Source organism: Chaetura pelagica, unplaced genomic scaffold (genome assembly GCF_000747805.2).
Source record: "Chaetura pelagica isolate M959 unplaced genomic scaffold, ChaPel_1.0 scaffold29, whole genome shotgun sequence".
NCBI lineage: Eukaryota > Metazoa > Chordata > Aves > Apodiformes > Apodidae > Chaetura > Chaetura pelagica.
In genome coordinates this window covers 1,298,316-1,323,027 of record NW_009970720.1, presented here as the reverse complement: position 1 = coordinate 1,323,027, position 24,712 = coordinate 1,298,316, and positions in this window count along the sequence as shown.

Below are 24,712 nucleotides of genomic sequence, written 5' to 3'. Positions count from 1 at the left end.
TTTTAGAGGCTAGAAGGAAAATCTAATCTAAAGGGTTGTAGGGTTGTATCCCTTGTACACCCAGAGCCATAGGATTTAGCTCAGAATTCCCAGTACCTTGTATGTAGCAGTTGTGGTGGTGGTGGTATTTTAATGGGAGGACAATCTTGATTTGAAGAGAGAGGGAGAAGCCTCTTATTCCTTTGATGTCTTGTTCTAAAGATGAATCAGGCCCACAGCTGAAATCATATCCTTAGACTTTAATATGACTCTCTAGCTTATGCTTCCAGCATTTCAACTTCATATATGTCTCTGTTATGAGGGGAAGCTAATTTAGCAATGGCTTTTCTGGTTTTGTGAAAGTATTTAAACGTTATAATCCAATCACCTTTCATATGTCTTCCTGATTAGTTGGGTAGCTTAGGGCATCCTATGATAGTATCTGAGCTTCCAAGACTATTCTTTTTCATCCCATTGGCTTTGTTGAGTAGAAAATTAGATCCTCCAGCCTCCACCCTGGGTTTCCACATTTTGGGCAACATGACTAGAGCCACATCTCCTCCTGCAGTACCAGACTTGCAGAAATCCCAGGCCTCTTCAGTGGAGATGCACCAGTCAGCTCTGCTACCCCACATGATACTACTGAGGGGTGTCAAAGTTGGCCTGTTCTGCACCCTCCTGAGACCTAATGTTCTCCTGCAGCAGTGAATCCTTCCTGCTTTGGGGGCTCTCTGTCCCTTCATCCACTGATCACATAGGTATTCCTTCTCAGCATGACTGGAGCAGCAGGTGATGATTGTGGGCACTTTCTGCTCTGCCAGGGGGACAGAGGAGAGAAGATAATTTTATCTTTGTCATCTGGAAAAGCCTAGAAATGGAGAAAATCTTCCTCTCCACCATCAAAGTGGAAAGACTGGAATGGAAAGAGATATCCCGGGCTATGAAGCCATCACCCAGGATGGGAAAAGCAGAGACAAGAAAGATTGCAATGAATGGCATCTAAAAAGATCACAAAAAAAATCCCCTAACACATTCTACTGCTTCACCAGCAACAACACAAGAAGGAGGGTATTATTCTGCCCACTTTTGTCATGTGGAGCAGTGAAGTCATGCAGCAAAGCAAACTCTCTCATGCAAGATCAGAGAGGAAAGCCTCTGTAATGTAGGCCTTGTCAGTGTCTCTCCTGCTTTCAGGTCTGTCTACACCATGTTACGTTGTCTTCAGCTTACTTCCAAAGTACAGGTCATGGTAAAACACCTTAAAGTCATCCAATTGTCAGAGGTTGCTGCCTTCTCCCAGAAAATAAATGGGATTCCCCTGCTGTCTTTCCCAGCAAATTCTAATTGTTGTTTTTTTTTCCCTCCTTGGAAAGAGTTTTTCTTAAATAATTTAGTAAGCTTGGACTCTTCACTCAAATTTAGGTATTTTTTTATCATGTATTTTTACACAAATTCCACATGACCCATCGTGAAATCTCTGTATAAACAGTTCTGAACCATTTTCATCCTGTGCAAAGAATGTTTGTCTTTGAAATCACTCTGACTTTGGCATGATATTTTGGCTGCTTTTTAACTGAAGACTTCAAAGATGTTCTCTATCTTTGCCAGGTTTCTTGTTGACTGACAGGAGGATTTCAAAGGCGTTGCAGGCATCAGTAGGGGTTGGATACTAATTGCCCTTGATTCCTCTAATAAATCTCTCCTTCTGACTTCATTGGCAATGTGCTTCTTTCCTCCTGTGTTGCTCCCCTCTTTTTTTTCAGCAGAGAGTTTTTGTACTTGCAATGGAGACATTTTAAGTCCCCACCACTGAAATGCATTCACCGATTATTATCCAGGTGATTTCAAACATGCACAACACTCACATACATTTTAATTCACACCCTCAAGTTTTCTGTTATGACAATCATTCAGTTTTCTTTTGATTCTGTCTGCAATTCCCAGGGCACAGCTGTCCTGTAAGAGTTGGCTCCTCGACAATATTTGCTACTGAAGTGCCTACACCCTCTGTTCTCCCAGATATTTCTTGTCCCATTTTCATTCCTATGCCCAGTGGGAAACTCTGACTACTAACATATTATAGAATCATTAAGGTTGGAAGGGACCTTAAAGATCATCAGGTTCCAACCCCCCTGCCATGAGCAGGGAACCCTACCACTAGACCATGTTGCACAAAACCTCATCCAACCTGGTCTTAAAAACCTCTAGGGATGGGGCATCAACAACCTCCCTGGGCAACCCATTCCAGTTCATCACCACCCTTATAGTGAATCATTTCTGCCTGATTTCTAACATAAATCTCCCCTCTCTCAGTTTAAAACCATTACCCCTTTTTCTATCACTATCTTCTCTGTTGAAAAGCCCCTCCCCACCTTTCCTCTAGCCCCTTTCAAGTACTGGAAGGCTGCTACAAGGTCTCCCCAGAGCCTTCTCTTCTCTAGGTTGAACAGCCCCAACTCTCTCAGCCTGTCTTCATAGCAGAGGTGCTCCAGCCCTTGGATCATCATCATCATCAGAGGCTTAGCAATTTCATCTGCCAGCTCCCTCAGGACCCGTGGGTGAATCCCGTCAGGTCCCATAGATTTATGCACCTTCAGGTTCTTTAGATGGTCATGAACCTGCTCTACACCTATAGTGGGGTGTTATTCTTTCTCCCAGTCCCTGCTTTCAGCTTTTGTGGCCTTTGTGTTGAGGTTGGAGCACTTGCCAGAGAAGACTGAAGCAAAGAAGTCATTGGGGACCTCAGCCTTCTCAATATGCTGTGTTGCTACCTTGCCTATTTCCTTCAGGAGGGGGCCTACACTCTCCTTGGATGTCCTTTTCTCCCCAGCATGCCTAAAGAAGCTTTTCTTATTGTTCTTAACGTCCCTGGCAAGATTTAATTCTAGCAGGGATTTGGCTCTCCTCACCTGATCCCTAGCTGCTCAGAAAACCTCTCTGTAATCCTTCCAGGATACCTGCCCTAGCTTCCACCCCCTGTGTGCTTCGTTCTTCAGTTTGAGCTTTTCTTGGAGCTGCTTACTAATCTGTGGCAGCCTCTTGGAGTTTCTACTTGACTTTCTCTTAGCTGGGATGCAACGTTCTTGGGCCTGGAGAAGGTGATCCTTAAATATCAGCCAGCTTTCATGGGCTCCTCTACCCTCCAGGTTGTTATCCCAATACACTCTCTTGAGCAGATCCCTGAAGAGGCTGAAATCTGCCCTTATGAAGTCAAGGGCAGTAAGCTTGCTGTGAGCCCTCCTTGCTGTCCTAAGGATCTTGAACTCCACCATTTCGTGGGCACTACAACCTATGCTGCCCTTGAGCTTAACATCTCTCACCAGCCCTTCCTTGTTGATGAGGACAAGATCCAGCAGAGCACCTCTCCTTATTGGTTCCTCAATTACTTGGAAAAGGAAGTCATCGTCTTGCACTCTAGGAACCTCCTGGATTGTTTGCATTTAGCAGAGTTGTTCTTCCAACAGATGTCAGGGTGGTTGAAGTCTCCCATGAGGACCATGGCATGTTAATGTGAAGCTGCTCCTATCTCTTTATATAGTGCCTCATCTATATTATCCTGCTCAGGTGACCTGTAGCAAACCCCCACCCTGATGTCACTTTGGCCTTTCTTCACCTTAATTTTAACCCATAAGCTCTCTGTTGGTTCCTCATCCATCCCCAGGGAGAGCTCCATGCATTCCAGCTGGTCTTTGACATAGAGGGTAACCCCCCCACCCCGTCTCCCCTGTCTGTCCTTCCTAAAGAGTTTATAACCCTCCATTCTGATGCTCCAGTCCTGGGAGCCATCCCACCAGGTCTCAGTGATGCCAAGAGATCACAGCCCTGCAGGCTCACCCTCATCTCTAACTCCTCCTGTTTATTCCCCATGCTGTGTGCATTTGTATAAAGGCATTTAAGCTGGGCCTCCAGTAAGGCTGCCTGACTAGCTGACCTGACCACCACATCACCCCCAGGCTCATCTGTAGCAAGTCTGGCTTTATCCCCCACCCACTTCCAACCTAGTTTAAAGCCCTATTGATGAGTTACTTATGTGACTGGTTCAGAGTGGTTAAGGAGGAATCCTGCTGCTTTTCTTCAGCTGCAGAGGTCTTGTTGAGGCAAAACATGACCAGCATGAATGTGGAAAGGCAAGAAAGAGAGAGGGGTGGCCAACAGAGAGTCAGGAAAGTGAAGCACAGAGGTGGCTGGGAAGGGAGGAAGATGAGGCTCAGGAAGCCCATAAGACCTCCTGCTGTGTGAAGACTAGCTCAGGCAAAAAGCAAACATTGCCATGGATCTCCTTTGCCCTTCTGACCTTCCACTATAAGACAGGAATAAAACTCTGGCGTATGACATCCTCGTCCAGCACAAATGCCGTGTTGGAGCCAACTTATTTTGGACTTAATTATGCCTCTTTGGGAACAGAGTAAAATAGAAATCACAAGATGGATGCCTCCCCTGCAGCCCATCAGGGACATTGAGAAGGACATTGCTACAGGTGTGATTGACAGGCTACTGGGAAGAAAGATACAATCTTTGAAGCCGCACCTACCTGCTTAGGATTGGGCACTGTACAGACTGTCTTTAAACAGTGGTTGGACCTGCCTGTGTGCCAAGGGACTAGGATTGAAAACACACCAATCCCGAGCTGCGGTCCCCCCCACGAAGAAGGATAAAAGGAAGGCTGCTGCAGCAGCTCCTGCTTGGGCTGCAGTTTGAAGCCATTAGCCCTTGTCCTATCACTACCTGTCCTTACAAAAAGCCCCTCCCCAGCTTTCCTGTAGGCCTCTTCAGGTACTGGAAGGCCACTATAAGGCCTCCGCAGAGCTTTTTCTTCTCCAGGCTGAGTAGTCCCAAATTCCTCATCCTGTCTTCATAGGAGAGGTGCTCCAGCACTCTGATCATCCTTGTGGTCTTCCTCTGGACTCACTCAAACAGCTCCATGTCCTTCTTATGTTAGGGACTCCAGAACTGGGCACTCTACTTCTAGTGGGGGGTCTCACAAAAGCGGAGCAGAGGGGGAGGATCACCTCCCTTGACCTGCTGGCCACACTTCTTTTGATGCCTCACTTCTGTGCCTGGGAAGATCATGGAACAGATCCTCCTAGAAGACATGCTAAGGCCCATGGAGGACAGGGAGGTGATTCAGGAAAGCCAGAATGGCTTTACTAGGGGCAAGTCCTGCCTGACTAACCTAGTGACTTTCTACAATGGAGTGACTACATCAATGAACAAGGGAAAAGCAGTGGATGTCATCTATCTGGACTTCTGCAAGGCCTTTGACATGGTCTCCCACAATATCCTTCTCTCTAAGTTGAAGAGATATGGGTTTTCTGGGTGGACAGTTCAGTGGATAAGGAACTGGCTGGATGGTCGCATCCAGAGGGCAGTGGTCAGTGGCTTGATGTCGAGATGGAAAACAGTGACAAGTGGGGTCCCTCAGGGGTCAGTACTGGGACCAGTGTTGTTTAATATCTTCATTAATGATACTGACAGTGGCATTGAGAGCACCCTCAGCAAGTTTGCTAATGACACCAAGCTGGGTGATGTGGTAAATATGCCAGAGGGATGGGATGCCATCCAGAGGGACCTGGACAAGCTGGAGAAGTGGCCCAGGTGAACCTCATGAGGTTCAACAAAGCCAAGTGCAGGGTCCTGTGCCTGGGCCAACGCAACCAGAGATATCAATACAGGCTGGGGGAAGACATGCTAGAGAGCAGCCCTGTGGAAAAAGACCTTGGGTTACTAGTGGATCAAAAGCTGAACATGAGCCACCAATGTGCAATTGCAGCCCAGAAGGCCAACCACATCCTGGGCTGCTTCAAAAGGGGTGTGGCCAGCAGACTGAGAGAGGTGATTCTGCTCTGGTGAGACCTCACCTGGAGTACCAGGTCCAGCTCTGGAGTCCTAAGCAAAAGAAGGATATGGACCTGTTGGAGCATGTCCAGAGAAGGGCCACAAAAATTACCAGAGGACTGGAGCACCTCTCTTATGAAAACAGGCTGAGGAAGTTGGGGTTGTTCAGCCTGAAGAAGACAAGACTCCAGGGGGACCTTTATAGTAACCTTCCTATACCTGGAAGGGGCCTATAAGAAGACTGGGGAAGGAGTGTTCAATAGGGCATGTAACAACAGGACAAGGGGTAATGGTTTTAAGCTAGAAAAAGGTAGATTTTAGTTGGACATTAGGAAAAAGCTCTTTAATATGAGGGTGGTGGATCACTGGAACAGGTTGCCTAGAGATACAGTGGAGGCCCCATCCCTGGAGACATTCCAGGTGAGGCTTGATGGGGCTCTGAGCAATCTAGTCTATTTGGAGATGTCTCTTTATTGGTCCCTTCCAACCCAAGACATTCTATGATTCTATGATGCAGCCCAGGACACATTTGGGTTTCTGTGCTGCAAATGCACACTGCCAGCTCATCTTGAGCTTCTCATCAACCAACATCCCCCAGGTCTTTTTCCTCAGGGCTGTTCTCAATCCATTCTCTGCCCAGTCTGTAACCGTGCTTGGGATTGCCCCAACCCAGATGCAGGATCTTGCACCAGGATATTTACGTTTCCTAGCTTCAGTACTAGCCCCAAATTTCGGTATTGTTCACCAATCACATGGTTGGGTGACTGACTCCTATTTATTAAAATGCCGTTTGTCATTCATTTTAATTGACAGTATTGACTGAAGGCAGAAATGCAGTCTTCCCTCACCTGTATGATTATAACCCAGGCAAGCTGGAGGGCAGCCAGCAGGTGAATGAGCTCTGCGGCTGCAGGTCGTGACAGACAGCAGATGTCAGTCTTGCCTAACGTGTAGAGATTGGTCTCCCCACCAAAAGTCTGGAGCCTTTATAAACTTGTATACGGGGAGGGGGGGGAAAAAAACCCCAAACCAAGCAAGGGTGATTGCTTGTCATAATTGCTACTGAGTGAAAACATCACTATCAGGCAAGAAGATGTCTACAGAGAAAGCCATAGCTTTTATAGAGTCATAGAATTATTTGGGTTAGAAGAGACCTTCAAGATCATTGAGTTCCAACCCCCCTGCCATGGGAACGGGCACCTCCCCACTAGACCAGGTTGCTCCATCCAACCTGGCCCTTAACATTTCCAGGACGGGAGTATCCACAGCTTCCCTGGGCAGGCTCTTCCAGTGTCTCATCACCCACATTGTAAATAGTTATTTCCTTATGTCAAATACAGACCTAACCTCTTCCAGTTTAAAACCATTGCCCCTTGTCCTATATCACTAAAGGCCCTGGTAAAAAGTCTCTCGTCATCTTTCTTATAAGCCCTCTTTAAGTATTGAAAGGCTGCAATAAAGCATCCTTATGATTATACCCCAGGCAAGCTGGAGGGCAGCCAGCAGGTGAATGAGCTCTGCGGCTGCAGGTCGTGACAGACAGCAGATGTCAGTCTTGCCTAACGTGTAGAGATTGGTCTCCCCACCAAAAGTCTGGAGCCTTTATAAACTTGTATACGGGGAGGGGGGGGAAAAAAACCCCAAACCAAGCAAGGGTGATTGCTTGTCATAATTGCTACTGAGTGAAAACATCACTATCAGGCAAGAAGATGTCTACAGAGAAAGCCATAGCTTTTATAGAGTCATAGAATTATTTGGGTTAGAAGAGACCTTCAAGATCATTGAGTTCCAACCCCCCTGCCATGGGAACGGGCACCTCCCCACTAGACCAGGTTGCTCCATCCAACCTGGCCCTTAACATTTCCAGGACGGGAGTATCCACAGCTTCCCTGGGCAGGCTCTTCCAGTGTCTCATCACCCACATTGTAAATAGTTATTTCCTTATGTCAAATACAGACCTAACCTCTTCCAGTTTAAAACCATTGCCCCTTGTCCTATATCACTAAAGGCCCTGGTAAAAAGTCTCTCGTCATCTTTCTTATAAGCCCTCTTTAAGTATTGAAAGGCTGCAATAAAGCATCCTTGGAGCCTTCTCTTTCCTAGGCAAGATGTTGTACCCACACCTTGTTCTGAATCTCTAAAGGTATATTGAATCCTTAATAAAAGGTATGTTTCTGGGCATTTTGGTACTTCTTTTTTTTCTTTTTTTCTTTTTTTTTTTTTTAGAGCAACCTTTGAAATGTGTGTTGAGGGCCTGCTAAATTATGCATAACTTCCCATCTCATTAACATGTTACCATTTTGATATATAAATCAGTGGAAACTTAATAGTAAATTTGAGGACTGAGGGGCTGAAGGAGAATCTCATGGCCATCTGTCTTACAGGTGAAGAACAAAACAAATCTGCTCTAGTATCTGTGACAGTGTCTGGCAAGGGAAGGCTGCCAGCCTGGGCCATGCAGGCAAAGCTTGTGTTCCTCTCTGCTCCACAGCTCTGGCAGCTGTGCAACCACCTCATTGCACTTATTCCCTGAGCACCAGAGGAGGCTGGAGCCTTCAAAAGGCTGCAGAGAAATTCATATCACAACCGTCTGTGTCTCTATGCTTCAATTTCTTTTTTAATAGCATGTTCAGGTCCCTTTGGGTATCTTGGGAAACCAGATCAGTGCCCAAGCAGGGGGAAAACACCTGCAAAGTTGGAGCCTGTGGAAGCACCTGTGGTATTTGTTGGGTTATTTTCTTGGTAAGTCAGAACCAGGTTCCCCAAAGACAAATATTAGTTACTCTCACAGGGGTGATAATCCTCACTGTACCTCAATAAACTTCACTTCTGAGCAGTGTGTGTAAACAACAGTAACTTCTGACATCTGGAGTTCTGGGTCATGGCCTCCAATAAAAATCAGGCTTTCACTCGAACAGACTTTTAAAAAGGCATTTTAAAGACGTTTCACATAAGATAGTTTTCCTACCAGAAAAAAATCCTCTGTTTTGACATAATAACTAAATAAATGCTTCCAGTTTTGTCTGGATCTCTGGAGTTTTACTGTACACGACCAGAAGGTGTTTACGAAAAGAGACACCAGTTGTCTTTGTTATTCATGTCTGCTGTGGATACATGATTTCCAGAGTAAGGCAGAATGGAGGAATTACACAACTGGGACATCATTTGAGAGGGAAGATGAAGGCAAGACATTTCACTCGTACACATCTGCCACAGACTCCTTTCTTTCTGAATCCTCCCCATATACCCTCTCCAACAAAGATCTCAGTCAAGCATTAAATGCTTGTTTTTAGAAGAATCTTTGGAGAATCTAAGATTTATGATATTAGCAGTGTTATTAATAACCCTAGTGAAGACAGTGACAGGGATATATGTCAGCCTGGCAATTCCTGAATTTCTCCAGAGGAAGTCAATGTACGGCTTCTGTCACAACAGCAAATCACATCCACCTAGGAGATTATACAAGAGGATGGTAGAGTGTCAGGAGAAAAACAATCATTGGCAACTTGTACAAGTCTAATTAAACCAAAGGGTTTAGGTAACATCAAAGAAAAACCTAATGGATCCAGCCATTTACATAATTTGGGAATTGTATGTGGCTGAAAAGGGTAACTTGGAAACAGGATGCTGTCACGGGAGAGACAAAGTAAACATCAGTCTGCAGTGGCTCTGGGCTACTGGGTTTTATGTAAGAAACAAGAGGGCAAGAGTTTTACCCTGCTTTCTGAGACATCTACTTCCCTGCTGACGCCAGCACTATGGTCACACAGTCTCACCATCCATCTCAGCAAGGAGGTTGCTGCTGGCCCAGGACTGCCAAGCAGAAAGTCAGATAGATTCGTGCAGTGCTGCTGTTCATCAGTACCAGTCTTGGGTGTTATGGGCCACAAGCTGTCTGGCCACTGGCAGCTTCCCCCACTGATAGGTTATTCCTTCAGGAAAAAGCTCTTTCTTTTTTTTTTTTTTTTTTCCCCTCTCTTTTCTCTCCAGGCTCTCTTATTATTTCTGAAACTGCTGCTTCATTTTGGGAATCCCTCTTATTGGCACCAGCTCTTCTTTCCACCACCCAGGTTTCCCTGTCCAAGTAGTGAGAGTAACCCTGTCATCATCAGGGTTTATCTCACGTCTATTTATTAATTGGAAGTTTCAGAGGGTGCCGTGTTTGTTCAGTTCAGGTGGGATGAAAATTTACAACCCGCACATATCGTTTGCAACGGGCAGACAAGAGGCTTCAGCCTGGGAATTTCAGAAGATTCACCTCCACACACACAAATGTGCATCCATTTTTCAGCTGCCTCATTGCATTTACAATTTAAATTATTTTTTTCTATAACAGAAGCATACTCTTCTGAGCACCTTCTCCAAGCCTCAGTGGATTTGAATTATGAAGTATACCGACTACAGTACTTTTTCTTTTTTCATGACGGCTGCCGTGTCAAGCACAGAAACTCAGGTTACCAGATACTCGAGATAAGATTTAACATCAGGTTTGCTGCGTTCTGAAGCCTTGCCACTAGGTGGTAATGTTTCCGCCCTTAAAAAAAACTCAAAACACCCACAACCCTCATTTGGAGACATAGGCCTTATTTCTGAAAGGTTTCTATGTTTTTGTGGAGGGATCAGTAAAACGGTGGCTGCTCTGAAGTAAAGCATTTGATTATCAGCTCTCTGCGCAGCCACATGCCAGTCAGGCAAACAAAAGGTGGGGTAGGCTTATGCTGGCCTCACACTGTTATTTACTGCGAGCAGAAGTTTGGTAAGACAGGAAAACTGGGCTTTGCAAGACATATTTTGAATCAAATATGTGATTATAAAACTTTGTGCAAGTGTGTTGATTTCATGTTTCTTGAAACAGAACTATTAAACCAAACTGTAATGCCTCTATAAACGTTTACAATTTACCAGGCTGAAGGGCAATATTCCTGAGCATTGTGTGCTTCCTTTTAGGATATTAATACAGACTATAAAGCAGCTTCTCAGCAGCAGATACTGTTGTAAACAGCTTGGCTGTGCCATCTTCCACTTACAATGACCTTCCACTGAGCCGCAGTTCACGCTGAGTGTGTCTGTCCTTACCTTAAAGATGCTTCAGTGAAGCTCATCCTCAGGTGCTGGGCAGCTGAAGTGCCCAGGTAAGGATCATGACCTGTCCTGAGAGGAGATGGGACACTTGGGAGACTTCCATCATGAAGGTAAACCTCACTCCTGGAGGAGGGTTCCTGCAGGCTGCAAAAAAAACCCCTAGAATTGACTCACCGAAGACCCACCCATGTGGGTATCACCAGCTCCACCCCAGTGCAGGTGCTCTGCTCTTCACTTTGACCTCAGCAATGAAAACAGAAAACTTATGAAACATCACCAAAAAACCTAATAAGATGCTTTTTAGAAACTTCCTAATTAGGTAATTCCCTTGGACAGAAAAAGACAAATTTGTATGTAGCAACTGGCATCCAGGCTGCTCAAAGCCCTTTTGACATTATTCAGGTACCTTGTTGGTGTCTATAGTGTGAACACTTAATGGTCTATATTCTTGGCAATAACTCTGGGCTTTTTTCCATCAAATCTCAACCTGTGTTTTTGTTAAACAAACAAACAAACAAAAAATGCTTAAATACGTCTTAGTCTTCTTTCATTTTTCACAATGCATACTCAGCAAGTACATAAAAGGAACTGATGTTGTAATATAAAACACAAAGTTGTATTTTTGATCATCAAGACAAACAAAAGAAATTAAATAATAGAATCATATAATCATAGAATGGTTTGAGTTGGAAGGGACCTTAAAGATCATATAGTTCCAACCCCCCTGCATGGGCAGGGACACTTTTCACTAGACCAGGCTGCTCAAAGCTCCATCCAACCTGCCTTGAACACTTCCAGGGAGATGGCAGATGTATAATGTATAACATTAACAGAAACACTATATTGCCAAAAGCTCCCCAAAAGCTGACCTGCTCCTACAAGCTTTTACTCAACCTGTCCTAAAGAAGAGTTATATTCGTCTGCTTCAGCTACCTGAACAATATGTCTAAGCAGGGGGTTTTGTAAGTCTAGCGGCTTTCCAGTCTCTCCTGTGGCACAGCTCCATGTTGTTAAAAAGTCTTTGGGAAAGGCAGGAAGGAGGAATGTGTTTGCTTGCTGGGGGGCACTGGCTGCTCACCTGGGGATGGAGTGATGGCCTCTCCTCCTCCCTTCACTGGGTGCCCAGCTAGCTTCAGTGAAGCTCATCCTCAGGTGCTGGGCAGCTGAAGTGCCCAGGTAAGGATCATGACCTGTCCTGAGAGGAGATGGGACACTTGGGAGACTTCCATCATGAAGGTAAACCTCACTCCTGGAGGAGGGTTCCTGCAGGCTGCAAAAAAAACCCCTAGAATTGACTCACCGAAGACCCACCCATGTGGGTATCACCAGCTCCACCCCAGTGCAGGTGCTCTGCTCTTCACTTTGACCTCAGCAATGAAAACAGAAAACTTATGAAACATCACCAAAAAACCTAATAAGATGCTTTTTAGAAACTTCCTAATTAGGTAATTCCCTTGGACAGAAAAAGACAAATTTGTATGTAGCAACTGGCATCCAGGCTGCTCAAAGCCCTTTTGACATTATTCAGGTACCTTGTTGGTGTCTATAGTGTGAACACTTAATGGTCTATATTCTTGGCAATAACTCTGGGCTTTTTTCCATCAAATCTCAACCTGTGTTTTTGTTAAACAAACAAACAAACAAAAAATGCTTAAATACGTCTTAGTCTTCTTTCATTTTTCACAATGCATACTCAGCAAGTACATAAAAGGAACTGATGTTGTAATATAAAACACAAAGTTGTATTTTTGATCATCAAGACAAACAAAAGAAATTAAATAATAGAATCATATAATCATAGAATGGTTTGAGTTGGAAGGGACCTTAAAGATCATATAGTTCCAACCCCCCTGCATGGGCAGGGACACTTTTCACTAGACCAGGCTGCTCAAAGCTCCATCCAACCTGCCTTGAACACTTCCAGGGAGATGGCAGATGTATAATGTATAACATTAACAGAAACACTATATTGCCAAAAGCTCCCCAAAAGCTGACCTGCTCCTACGAGCTTTTACTCAACCTGTCCTAAAGAAGAGTTATATTCGCCTGCTTCAGCTACCTGAACAATATGTCTAAGCAGGGGATTTTGTAAGTCTAGCGGCTTTCCAGTCTCTCCTGTGGCACAGCTCCATGTTGTTAAAAAGTCTTTGGGAAAGGCAGGAAGGAGGAATGTGTTTGCTTGCTGGGGGGCACTGGCTGCTCACCTGGGGATGGAGTGATGGCCTCTCCTCCTCCCTTCACTGGGTGCCCAGCTACTCAGGGTCTCATGCCATCGACAACAGGGCCTGAGGGCACTTCTCTTGCTCTGTCCCCTGTGTCTTACAACAAGGAGTGCAAGGCATGCTTCTGAGAAGCAGGATATTCAGGTTTTAAACCCTGGTGGCAGTACCAGAAGTTAAACGCAGTTTCCCCGTTTCCCAAGTGAGCACCACAGCTTGCTGGCAACCCAGTCAGGGGGTGCCAGAAACTTGTCTGCAATGCTTATGACCAAAGCTTCCCATTCCACCCCAGAGCCTATATCAGCTTAAAAAAAACACAACAAAAAACAAACCCCCAAACGAACAAAAACAAAACAAACAAACAAATAAAACAAACAAACAAAAAAACCCCAAACACAAGAGGGAAAAATTTGTATTGGTTTGGAAAAAGCAAACCCACCATTTTTGCCCTGCTAACTGTTTTCTCAAAAAATTGTTACCCAAATCTAGCAGTATTAATTACTGTGATACCATTCATTGCTAGGAGCTCGAGGGGAAAACTCCCGAAAATATGGACAATAAAATAATTGCTGGAAGGGGCTTCTTCCCCCCCGACCCCCCCTGCCACCCTTTGCAATTGTTTGTGCTCCTACTGATACGAATGCAAGAGCTTACTTTCACATCTACACTCAGCCTTGCCTTACCTGCTGACATCTACAAAAGTCTGCTCTGTACCTTGCTGAGTATGTGACAGCTGAAAGAGGAGTAAACTACACAGTGAGCCACATTTACATATGCACTAGGGCCTTAGGGTCCATGCTTGGCTGGTTAGTCTACAAAAAGCAAAATACGCATTGTATTGAAAAAAAAACCCTACTTTTTTTTTTTACTTTTTTTTTTTTACTTTTTTTTTTTAAATAAGTCTAAATCAATACAATACACACCAGAGAGCTAAAAAGGCCTATTTTCAGCTATATTCTAGCAAAATTTCAGTATCTTTCCCCAGTCACTTTGCTGAAATAGTTGTTTAGAAAAATCAATAAGGTGTGTACATAAAAAATATATGTGTGTATGGATATATTTATGTCTGAAAAGGTATTTTCCCTACTCAAAGCTCATATAACATTTTTGCCTAAACTTCAGAAACAGATTGCCTTTCAGTGGGACCAAGACTGGAGTGGAGTGGAGTGGAGTGGAATGGGATAGAATAGAATAGAATAGAATAGAATAGAATAAGGAGGAATGTGTTTGCTTGCTGGGGGGCACTGGCTGCTCACCTGGGGATGGAGTGATGGCCTCTCCTCCTCCCTTCACTGGGTGCCCAGCTACTCAGGGTCTCATGCCATCGACAACAGGGCCTGAGGGCACTTCTCTTGCTCTGTCCCCTGTGTCTTACAACAAGGAGTGCAAGGCATGCTTCTGAGAAGCAGGATATTCAGGTTTTAAACCCTGGTGGCAGTACCAGAAGTTAAACGCAGTTTCCCCGTTTCCCAAGTGAGCACCACAGCTTGCTGGCAACCCAGTCAGGGGGTGCCAGAAACTTGTCTGCAATGCTTATGACCAAAGCTTCCCATTCCACCCCAGAGCCTATATCAGCTTAAAAAAAACACAACAAAAAACAAACCCCCAAACGAACAAAAACAAAACAAACAAACAAATAAAACAAACAAACAAAAAAACCCCAAACACAAGAGGGAAAAATTTGTATTGGTTTGGAAAAAGCAAACCCACCATTTTTGCCCTGCTAACTGTTTTCTCAAAAAATTGTTACCCAAATCTAGCAGTATTAATTACTGTGATACCATTCATTGCTAGGAGCTCGAGGGGAAAACTCCCGAAAATATGGACAATAAAATAATTGCTGGAAGGGGCTTCTTCCCCCCCGACCCCCCCTGCCACCCTTTGCAATTGTTTGTGCTCCTACTGATACGAATGCAAGAGCTTACTTTCACATCTACACTCAGCCTTGCCTTACCTGCTGACATCTACAAAAGTCTGCTCTGTACCTTGCTGAGTATGTGACAGCTGAAAGAGAAGTAAACTACACAGTGAGCCACATTTACATATGCACTAGGGCCTTAGGGTCCATGCTTGGCTGGTTAGTCTACAAAAAGCAAAATACGCATTGTATTGAAAAAAAAACCCTACTTTTTTTTTTTACTTTTTTTTTTTTACTTTTTTTTTTTAAATAAGTCTAAATCAATACAATACACACCAGAGAGCTAAAAAGGCCTATTTTCAGCTATATTCTAGCAAAATTTCAGTATCTTTCCCCAGTCACTTTGCTGAAATAGTTGTTTAGAAAAATCAATAAGGTGTGTACATAAAAAATATATGTGTGTATGGATATATTTATGTCTGAAAAGGTATTTTCCCTACTCAAAGCTCATATAACATTTTTGCCTAAACTTCAGAAACAGATTGCCTTTCAGTGGGACCAAGACTGGAGTGGAGTGGAGTGGAATAGGATAGAATAGAATAGAATAGAATAGAATAGAATAGAATAGAATAGAATAGAATAGAATAGAATAGAAATTTCAGTTGGGAAAGACCCTCAGTGATCATCTAGTCTGCCAAATTTTCAGTGAGTGTCAAGAAAATATTACAAAAGTAAAGAAAATGTTAGGAAGGTGCAGCTAGAAATCAACTGTAGCTGGAACACTCTGGTCATTTGCTGTCTTTTAAGGAGCATATGACCTTTTAGTGCTGACACTTGAATACTTTTCATCAGTGCTTTCAAGTCACTGCATAAATTGTTGATCAGCTCCACAGCTTTCAGTGGCAACTGACGTTCTTGACATTATAGCTTAATGACTTTCTTACGTTGAGTGAACTTTATGTATCATGGTTTAAAACACTTTTCAGTGGGCTGCTCATACTGTAATATTTTCAAAGTAAAAAGAGTGTTTTCTGAAAAGATCTTTTCAGCTGGTTTTAATCACTAACGTTGCTCAACAAACTGTAGCCTGCAGAGACAGCCCTGCACATTTTTTCACCAGGGGGGCTATACAGGAAAAATACCCTGGTACAGCCTAGATTATTTTGCTTCTCTTAAAAGGAAATGGTAAAAAAGCAACTTGGAGCTACTATTATTACACCAATAATTATCTGTTAAAAAGTTAGTCTGAAGTTTCACAGAGGAAAATCAAAAGGTATAGTTAGTGCAACCCTCAAGATTTCCCAAAGGGAGAAAAGCACTGAGAAGGAGGGTTAAGTCTGGGAAGAGAACTGCAAAAAAACCCCACCCCAAAACAAACCCAAAAAAACGAGTGGGGGAAGAAAAGTTTGTTGTATCTGATGCAGTGCCTAGCATGTGACCCGATGCTGTAGCACAGCAGAAGTGGCACGGCTGCCAAGGGTGCGCATTTGCTTCCCCCTGCAGTCACGAGCAAGTGACTTGGCAGGAGCTAAAAGGCATCGCGGGTACTGTGCAGTTTATAGGATATTCTGACCTTCATACTCTGCCTCCTCAGTAGGCACTGCGGTGCTGTCAGTGGCTGTGGCCAGCTTGACACCAAAAATATTTGCCAGTGTCACGCTGCTACGGGGCACAGTATTTTTATTCCTCTCTGTAGTAACACAGCTAGATGCAAGTGCAGAGCGAAGGGCCGCCGTGCTGCTGGTGACCCTCACTTTGTCCAGGAAACTGGAATCACAAACACCTGTCCAACTTTGGATCTCTCCAAGGACCCACCACCCTTCTGGGCAAACAGCTTCCACACTTCACCATCCTGATGGGGAAGGTTTTCTTTCCTTATGTACTGCTGGCATTTTCCTTGTGCCACCAGTGACCGTGTCAACCCTTGTCCTTTGACAGGCACCTGGGAGAAGGGTTGGGTTTCCTCCCTCTCTTGCCAGCCAGACCCTGCCTCCCTTCCTTGCAGCACAGCCCAGAGGTCCCCACCATGCTGATCATCCCCCCTGTGGAGTCTGGCTGATGTTTACATCGGGGAAGCCCTAATGCCTCATCCCCCGGTGAGGAGGCAGTGGGGACCTCAGGGTGGCCATTGCCATGGGGAAGGCAGAGAGGTGGGTCCATCCCTGGCCTTTAAAAAAATACTACTAGGACAGCCTGCTCAACATTTTCTGTGATTTTTTTTTCATTTATGGTTTAAATACTAAAAGCTTCACGATTATACCATTCATTATTTCTATTTCAATCTAATACTTTTCCAGCCTGACATTTGGTTGCTGTTAATTCACAGACCAGAATTACTGCAGTTTTTTTTGGCCCAGGTGAAGGTTATTTGCCCATGAGCACATAAGATACCACTGTGATATTTGCAGGAGCTGTAGCTGAACTTGCTTTACAACTCTGCATTGGTTAATTGCAAACAAAACCAAGACCACTGTATTATTTCCATGTTCTGTGTGCAGTGCTCAACTTGTATACAGTTCAAACCATGAAAAAAAAGTCCATTTAGACAGTCACTTTCTACCTTTTGCTAATGAAGAGACAGAGAAAACAGAGAAAAAACACACAAATCCCTGTAAGAGCAATAAAAGAAGTTGAAACATAAAGATGACAGTTTAATGGAGATTTGTTTGAACAGTATGTTTTTCTTTTAACCAGTTATTGTGGTGCATTACTAATGGTTTTCAACAGCATGAAATGGAACTGCTGAAAACATTATGAGGTTTGCAAACATCTTATATTTTGGGCCATTGGTTAGGCAGGTGAACAGTTCATCTGTGCTTTCAGAGTTGCAATAAATGAGCTAAAACTTGGAAAGCAACTCATCTTGCACATATCAGCCATCATGCTTCAGTTGTCAGCCTGAATTGTTTCACATTTAAATTAGCTTTCCTGAACAAAGAAGAATTTGTCTATTACCATTGGATAATGCTGTCACTTGATAAGACTTAATTTTACGGTCGTTATAAATAACTTTGTTGTAATCAGTTTTCAACCTCATTTTGGTCTGCTTTCTTGGCAAAGGTCTTTGGCTTACAGTAAAGGCTGAGCAAAGGAAAGCACTGGAGAGTAATCACATAATTGAACCTAATATGACTGTCTCTCTTCACAAAGTTCATCAGAAGGCTGGGATTTCTTTAAAAGAGCTTGTATGAATTTATAGATTTCACAGTAAATGCTTCCAGAATAATACTGTAACACTGAAATGAAACAAACCTGAAGCAAGGTGCCTGAAGAAACCTAACAACAAGGTATTTAAAACACATACATATCTTTTTATAAAGTAGATGTCTAAGTCTTGGTTCTCTTACTCCTTCTTCTGCTTGTATTCCTTCTCTTGTAAACTACCAGAATAAATTCAAGAATCTTGACAACTCGACAGGGGCATTGCAATACCCCACACAGCATCCAGTACCCTCTCACTCTTAAACCCTGCTGGACCTTCCCTGGTGGCTGTCAGGGTGCAGAGCCAGTTGCTCAGCTGTGTTACAGAGAAAAAATAGTCGTCCTGCTCAGCACTTCCAGCAGCATCGATCTCCGTAACAGGCATTGGGATCTGTGTGTGACACCCCTCTGTAACATTACTGCCCGATGGGATGGTTGGCACCCAAAATAGTGTTTGAGCCCTGGATGTCAGGGATAAACCTCATTAGTGCCCTGTCTGCAGGACAATGGAGGTTTTTTGTTCAATAAAGACAGAGACATCATTGCTCCTCGGCTGGTTCCTGGTGAAGAAGAGGTGGGTGGCAGAACCTGCCTAATTCATTCCTCCTCCCCCAACCTTCTCCAGCTGTCACAACATTTTTTCACCTTCCTCCCAATCACTGTCTTCCCCATGGCCGTACCCATGTGAAAATGCTCCCACTCCAGGTGCCTGCACCCCTTCCCACACCCTCCCAGGAAGGGGAAACCTGGCTTCCTCCAGGAGCTTTCATTTCCTACCTGCAGTAGCCATTTTACACCAACAGCAATGAGAAGAGGCTGTGTATTAGGAGGATAAATGTTTCCAGTGGAGAAGGATCACATTACTGAGGTCTATTTCTGTCTCCTGCTGTGTCCTGCTTCCTCCTTTTCTCCCCACAACTGCCTTTCCTCTGGTTTATGCTCCACTGAGGTGCACCTTCTTTGCACTGCATAAGGCACCCAACAGAGAGAACATCTGCACCCCCAGAAAGCCTAATGAAAACCTTTATTCATATTTTGCAGGCATGGGTAGACTAAACTCATTACCAACAACCTTTCCTAATGGTTCCCACGGTCTGCTGACAGACCTTCACACATAGCCTGGCAAAGTCGTGTTTCAAGTAATATAATCTCTCTTCTCAAATGTGACATTATTTTGCACTTGGGTCAGCCTGACTGGAGTGAGCAAGGACATAAGAGCTACCTGTGGCCTCCACACTGTGCTGACAACAGCCCTGCCAGAACAGGGGGACTGACAGGGAGATCAGCTGTGCCACGCTTAGCACTGCCCTTCTCCCTAGATGGTGAAAATGGCTTCTGCTTTTACTTCTATCCTTATCCATGCTGTTCCAGGATCATGTGCCAGCATCTCTGAAAGATGCAAATGATATAAATCCCCTCTTCAGACTAAACTATTGGTATGAAGATGCAGGTAAGCATAATGCAGTCCACATGCTGTAGCACAGATATCCTGAGCTGGGCACCCAGGTGCTGAAACATGATAAGCTTGAGTGACATTCAGTTGTGCCTGACAGGAAAAACCTTTTCTGCAACACGGGGAAGGAATGGCTCTATGGTTTTCACTCTTCCAAGCCTAGCTTGCCATACAGCCCAGTAAGAGTTGCCAGTAACTAGATTTTTTGAGTTTGCTTGTTCTTCCATTTCCCTGGTTTCTTGTTGTCAAGGGTGAATGCTGGGCTGGCAATATTAAACAAATGACAGATGCTGCCTATGAACTCCTCTCCCTACCCAGAAAGGGAAAGGAAAGAGAATAAGGGAGAGAAACTTACAGGTTGGAAACTAAGCTACACAGCTTTAATGAAACAGTAATGATGACAATGAAAATGAGGAAATATAAAGAATTATAGATAAAACCACTATCACATTTTTTCCTGATGTCTAACCTAAATATACCCCCATTTCAGTTTAGAACCATTACCCCTTGTCCTACCACTGCCCTCTCTGGTGAAAAGCCCCTCCCCAGCTTTCCTGTAGCCCCTTCGTGTCTCCCCAGCCCAAGCTGAACAGCCCCAATTCCCTCAGCCTGTCTTCATAGCAGAGCTGCTCCAGCCCTTTTATCATCTTTGTGGCCTTTCTCTGGACACTCTCCAACAGCTCCATGTCTTTCCTGTGCAAGGGCTCCAGAGCTGTACACAGCTGTATGCAGTCCTAGAAGCAGACACTGACTGAAAAGAATGCTGTTCATTTCATTTCAGCACATGCAGTTACTTGTAAGAGATTTGAAGTAGTATTAAAGTAGTATTACTAAAAAAATTAGTTCTGTCCTTGTTCTAACCAGGACACTCATGTCTGCAATAAACGTAGAGCTCTCCTTTTCGTCTCAAGATTTCACCATACTGATCCAGCGTAAAAAAACTGCATAAATATACACCAATGACAAGGTGGCTTTCCAGGCTGCATGTGCTCTGCAGTCAGCAGAAGTGCTGAAATCAGGAGTGGCTTCACCTCAGCACAGTCAAACAAAGAATCCAGGTTGTCTTCATGGGGGATGGAAAGCTGGACCGTACAGTCAGTGGTGTACAGGGTGCAGACACCTCATCCTTTAGTGAGCAATTCAACTTGATCTTAAAGCACTAGTGACTTCACTGATGAAGCCAGTGACACTCAGTTCAGGTGTGGATCACATCATCACAGGCACCTAAACTAAGGCCAAATGAATTTCGAAGGAAGGTCACAGCTTGGTTTTAGTAGCTGACCTTGGAGGGCTCCTGAAAAGTTAATGCAGGCACATGAGCAGCTACTTTTTTCCTCTGTCCTTTGACAACAATAGTGCAAATTCATGGGGTTTGGCTGATGGTCAGCTTAAGGAACAGCTTCACCCTGTCAAGTACATTGTGTTAAAGAAGGTGTTTCTCCAGTGGATTTCACTTCAAGTAGCTTAGGAAAGCCTCTGAAATTTGTACTCTGTATTTTTTACTGTAAAACCGAAGCCACTGTAAATAACCTGCCTAACACTCTGGGAGCTGATAAAGACAGAAAGAAGAAGGATTTCCTAACTGACATGCTGAAAAATGCATAACCACAAGAGTGCACAAGACAAGCAAAACTGATACTTATTAAATATTATCATACTGTGGAAGGAACCTAGCAGAGCATTAGAACTCCAATGCACTGGAATTTGCAGAAATGTACAATGACATTCTGCATCTTACAGAATTAAAATGTTCGTAATGGCCTGATGAACTGCAAGAGAAGCATGGAAAAATGATGCTGGTGTTATTTAGAGTGGGAATTTTAACGATGATACATCTGAAATATACTTCATACAATTCTTCTAATATTTTAACGATTATGTATGTGCATTCATCAACGTATTCACAGGTGAACCAGATGGAAGGCTACATCTGTATGTTATGCGGAGACCCAGGACAGTCATCTCTGTACATTCTCTCACCACTGGGCTGTAAGGCCTGTTCTTTCTCCTTTCTTTTTTTCAATTATTTCTTGACCTCACCCTGGACATCCTCCTTCTTCCATTAGTTCTCTGACTTACAAGACAGCTGTATTATGGGAAAAAGACAGAATCTTCTTAAAAGAAAGCAGTAGTGGGATTTGGATAGCCCTGCAGGGCTCCATTACCTGGGAGGGGATATTCTGAGGCTCCCTTAGAGTGTTGGGGCTCAAAGGGAGAAAGAGCCAATGCTTCTTGAGTCTCTTCTGGGCTGAGACATGACATAGCTGCCAAGTGGTTTAGGCAGAAACTCCTGTGCCCAGAAGGCATTTGGGAAAGAGCAGAGCAGCTGCAGACCACAGGCATCATCAGGGGGACACAGCAGCTCAGCAGGGGGTTCAGGATCCTTTGTGTTGGACAACCAAATTCTACCCACATCTTTATAGTTTACATTTTAGCAATTTCAATCTACAGTCCTTCCAGGATCTGTTCATATAACAGGCTAATGACCTGTAAAATTTCAGCTTAAAATGCCTTTGGAGAGTTATAATCAACATTTTAAAATGTAAATGAAGATACAGTTCTATTCTGCTTTATTCTCACAGCCCATAAAGTAGAAGGCATTTCATACGAAACTATTCTAAACCAAATCCCCTCTTCCCATTTAATTTTGCTTACATTATCTATAAGCAATTTTATATAAAAACATTGTAAAATACATGCCTTTCTGCTTTTTCACTATGTCAAATGTTCAGAGTGGTATGAATCTCTAAGCCTAAGCTTCTGGAGATAAGGGCTTATATGAAAATGTTGATTCTCTTAACTGTTGTGCTCTGACCAACACTGCAGTAACAGAGAACACCAACAAAGTACTGCAGTGCTGTATAATTGTCTTATTAATTGGAGCATTATTTACAGAGAGGGCTGCCTTCACAGCATGCACCTACTTTCCGAAATGCTTGCAGCACTCAGGACACAGCAGGCAGCCAGCATAAAAGTTCAGTTAAAGAAACAGTAAAATAGCCATTCATATTAGTGCAAGTTAATGAACTGAGTCCTCCTGGCAGGAAGACTTGTATGTGAGCAAGCATTTTCAAATTTAAAGAGAGGTGACCTTAAAAGCCTGCCAAACCTCAAAGGTACTGCAGCATTTATGATGATGGTGGGGGGACCCTTTAATTTTTAGACAAAGAAAACCAATCTCAGCTATTCTATATGATACATTGTATGATGCATTATAAATTACATTTTCACAAAGATCCTTTCTGGAAACCAGAGGGTAAGAAAGAAACAACCCCATTGAATGTGTGGGGCACTACCTCACATTTAAATTAAGTGCTTAAATATCATTATACATATTAAATCCTGTGCATGGTTGTTGTTTATTGAGTCCCTCTTTGATGGAAGTTACCCAAACACCATGAAAAGGAACTGTCACATTTCCTAAAACAGACACTAGTGCCAACTATTCAACAAAGTGTTTCATATATTCAGTATCCCCATAAAATCCTTTCATCTGGCAGAAAGGAAATGATGATACGTGTCTTTCTGCCTTTGCAGAGTCCAACTGACTTTTTAGCAAATTCAGTGGAAAAACACCAAAAAGTATGCAAGACCAAGGCTTACAGCTTTGAATGATTGTTCTTTCCCAGCTACTATATCAATACTTACATTTACAACTTCAGTGCAACGTTCATAAATGACTGTATCATTTATTCATCATGGATACACAACACGGGGTTTTTTTAAGAGCATTAGGGCAGTCAATATTTTCACAAAATACCTTCAAAAGTCCTTTTATAATTTACTCCCTAAAATATCTAGTACTTCCAGACTTTTGGACAGATTGTTCATGCTGCTTAGGACTTTCCAACTTAGCTCAATGCAAAACAGGAAGATTATTTTTGCCATTAACACTGAGTTGCCATATATCAGGCTTTCCTTGCGGGTTCTTCATGATGCTGCAACTTCCACTCAGTTCTTGGAAACTGAAGCTGATTTCTTCCTTGGCAATTACCACAGCAGCCTGGATCCCAGTTCATCTGCAATTAATGTTAAAGCATTGATTGTTCTGTATTCAGTGGAAAACAGAGCACCCTAGTGCCTAATTTCTCCTGCAGATCTAGTAATTCCTCTTCTTCAGAAAATATTTTAAATCAACATTGTATTTAAAAAAAAAAAAAAATGTTTTCTCTGGTGCTTTGAATAAAATCAGCTAGTATGTGATTTTAAAAAGCACCTATGAGTGAAACCCATCCCATCTATGTCTAGGTACCTATTTGAGACACACCTACTTCTGCTTTTATCACTTGATGCAATCTGACCTCCTTCGCTCTGCAGCTTGGTTATAAAATCACAGAATATGCTGAGTTGGAAGGGACCCATCAGGATCATTGAGTCCCACTCCTGTCCCTATGTAGGGCACCCCAAGAATCACACCATGTGCCTGACAGCATCATCCAAACACTTCTTGAACTCAGGCAGGCTTGGTGCTGTGACCACTGCCCTGAGGAGCTTGTTCCAGTGCTCAGCCACCCTCTGGGTGAAAAACCTTTTCCTGGTATCCAGCCTAAACCTCCCCTGATTCAGCTTCCTGCCTTTTCCCTCGAGTCCTGTCATTGGTCACAGGGGTGAAGAGATCAGTCCCTGCCCCATCTCTTCCCCTCCTGAGGAAGCCACAGACTGCAATGAGGTCACCCCTCAGCCTCCTCTTCTCCAAGCTGAATAATCCAAGTGACCTTAGCTGCTCCTCATAAGACATCCCATCCAGACCTTTCACCATCCTCATGGCTCTCCTTTGGACACTTGCCAATAGCTCCATGTCCTTTTTATCTTGTGATGCCCAAAATGGTTAGGTCCACCACCACCCATCACCACCAAACCCCTTACCACCCCAAAGCAAAGAAGTGCCTTGTGATTCAGGTAGTACTGAGATGCAGGCAGGTTACAGGCACTGCCAGTTCGTGGGTCCATCAAGTGCATTTGAGAAAAAGCATGGGGCTCCTGGAAAGCAGTCGGCTGGAAAGCAAGGAAATCCAAATTCCTGACTTCTTTTCACTTTGAAGCCAAATAATTTTTATTTTATTTTATTCCCCACCCCTCCCCACA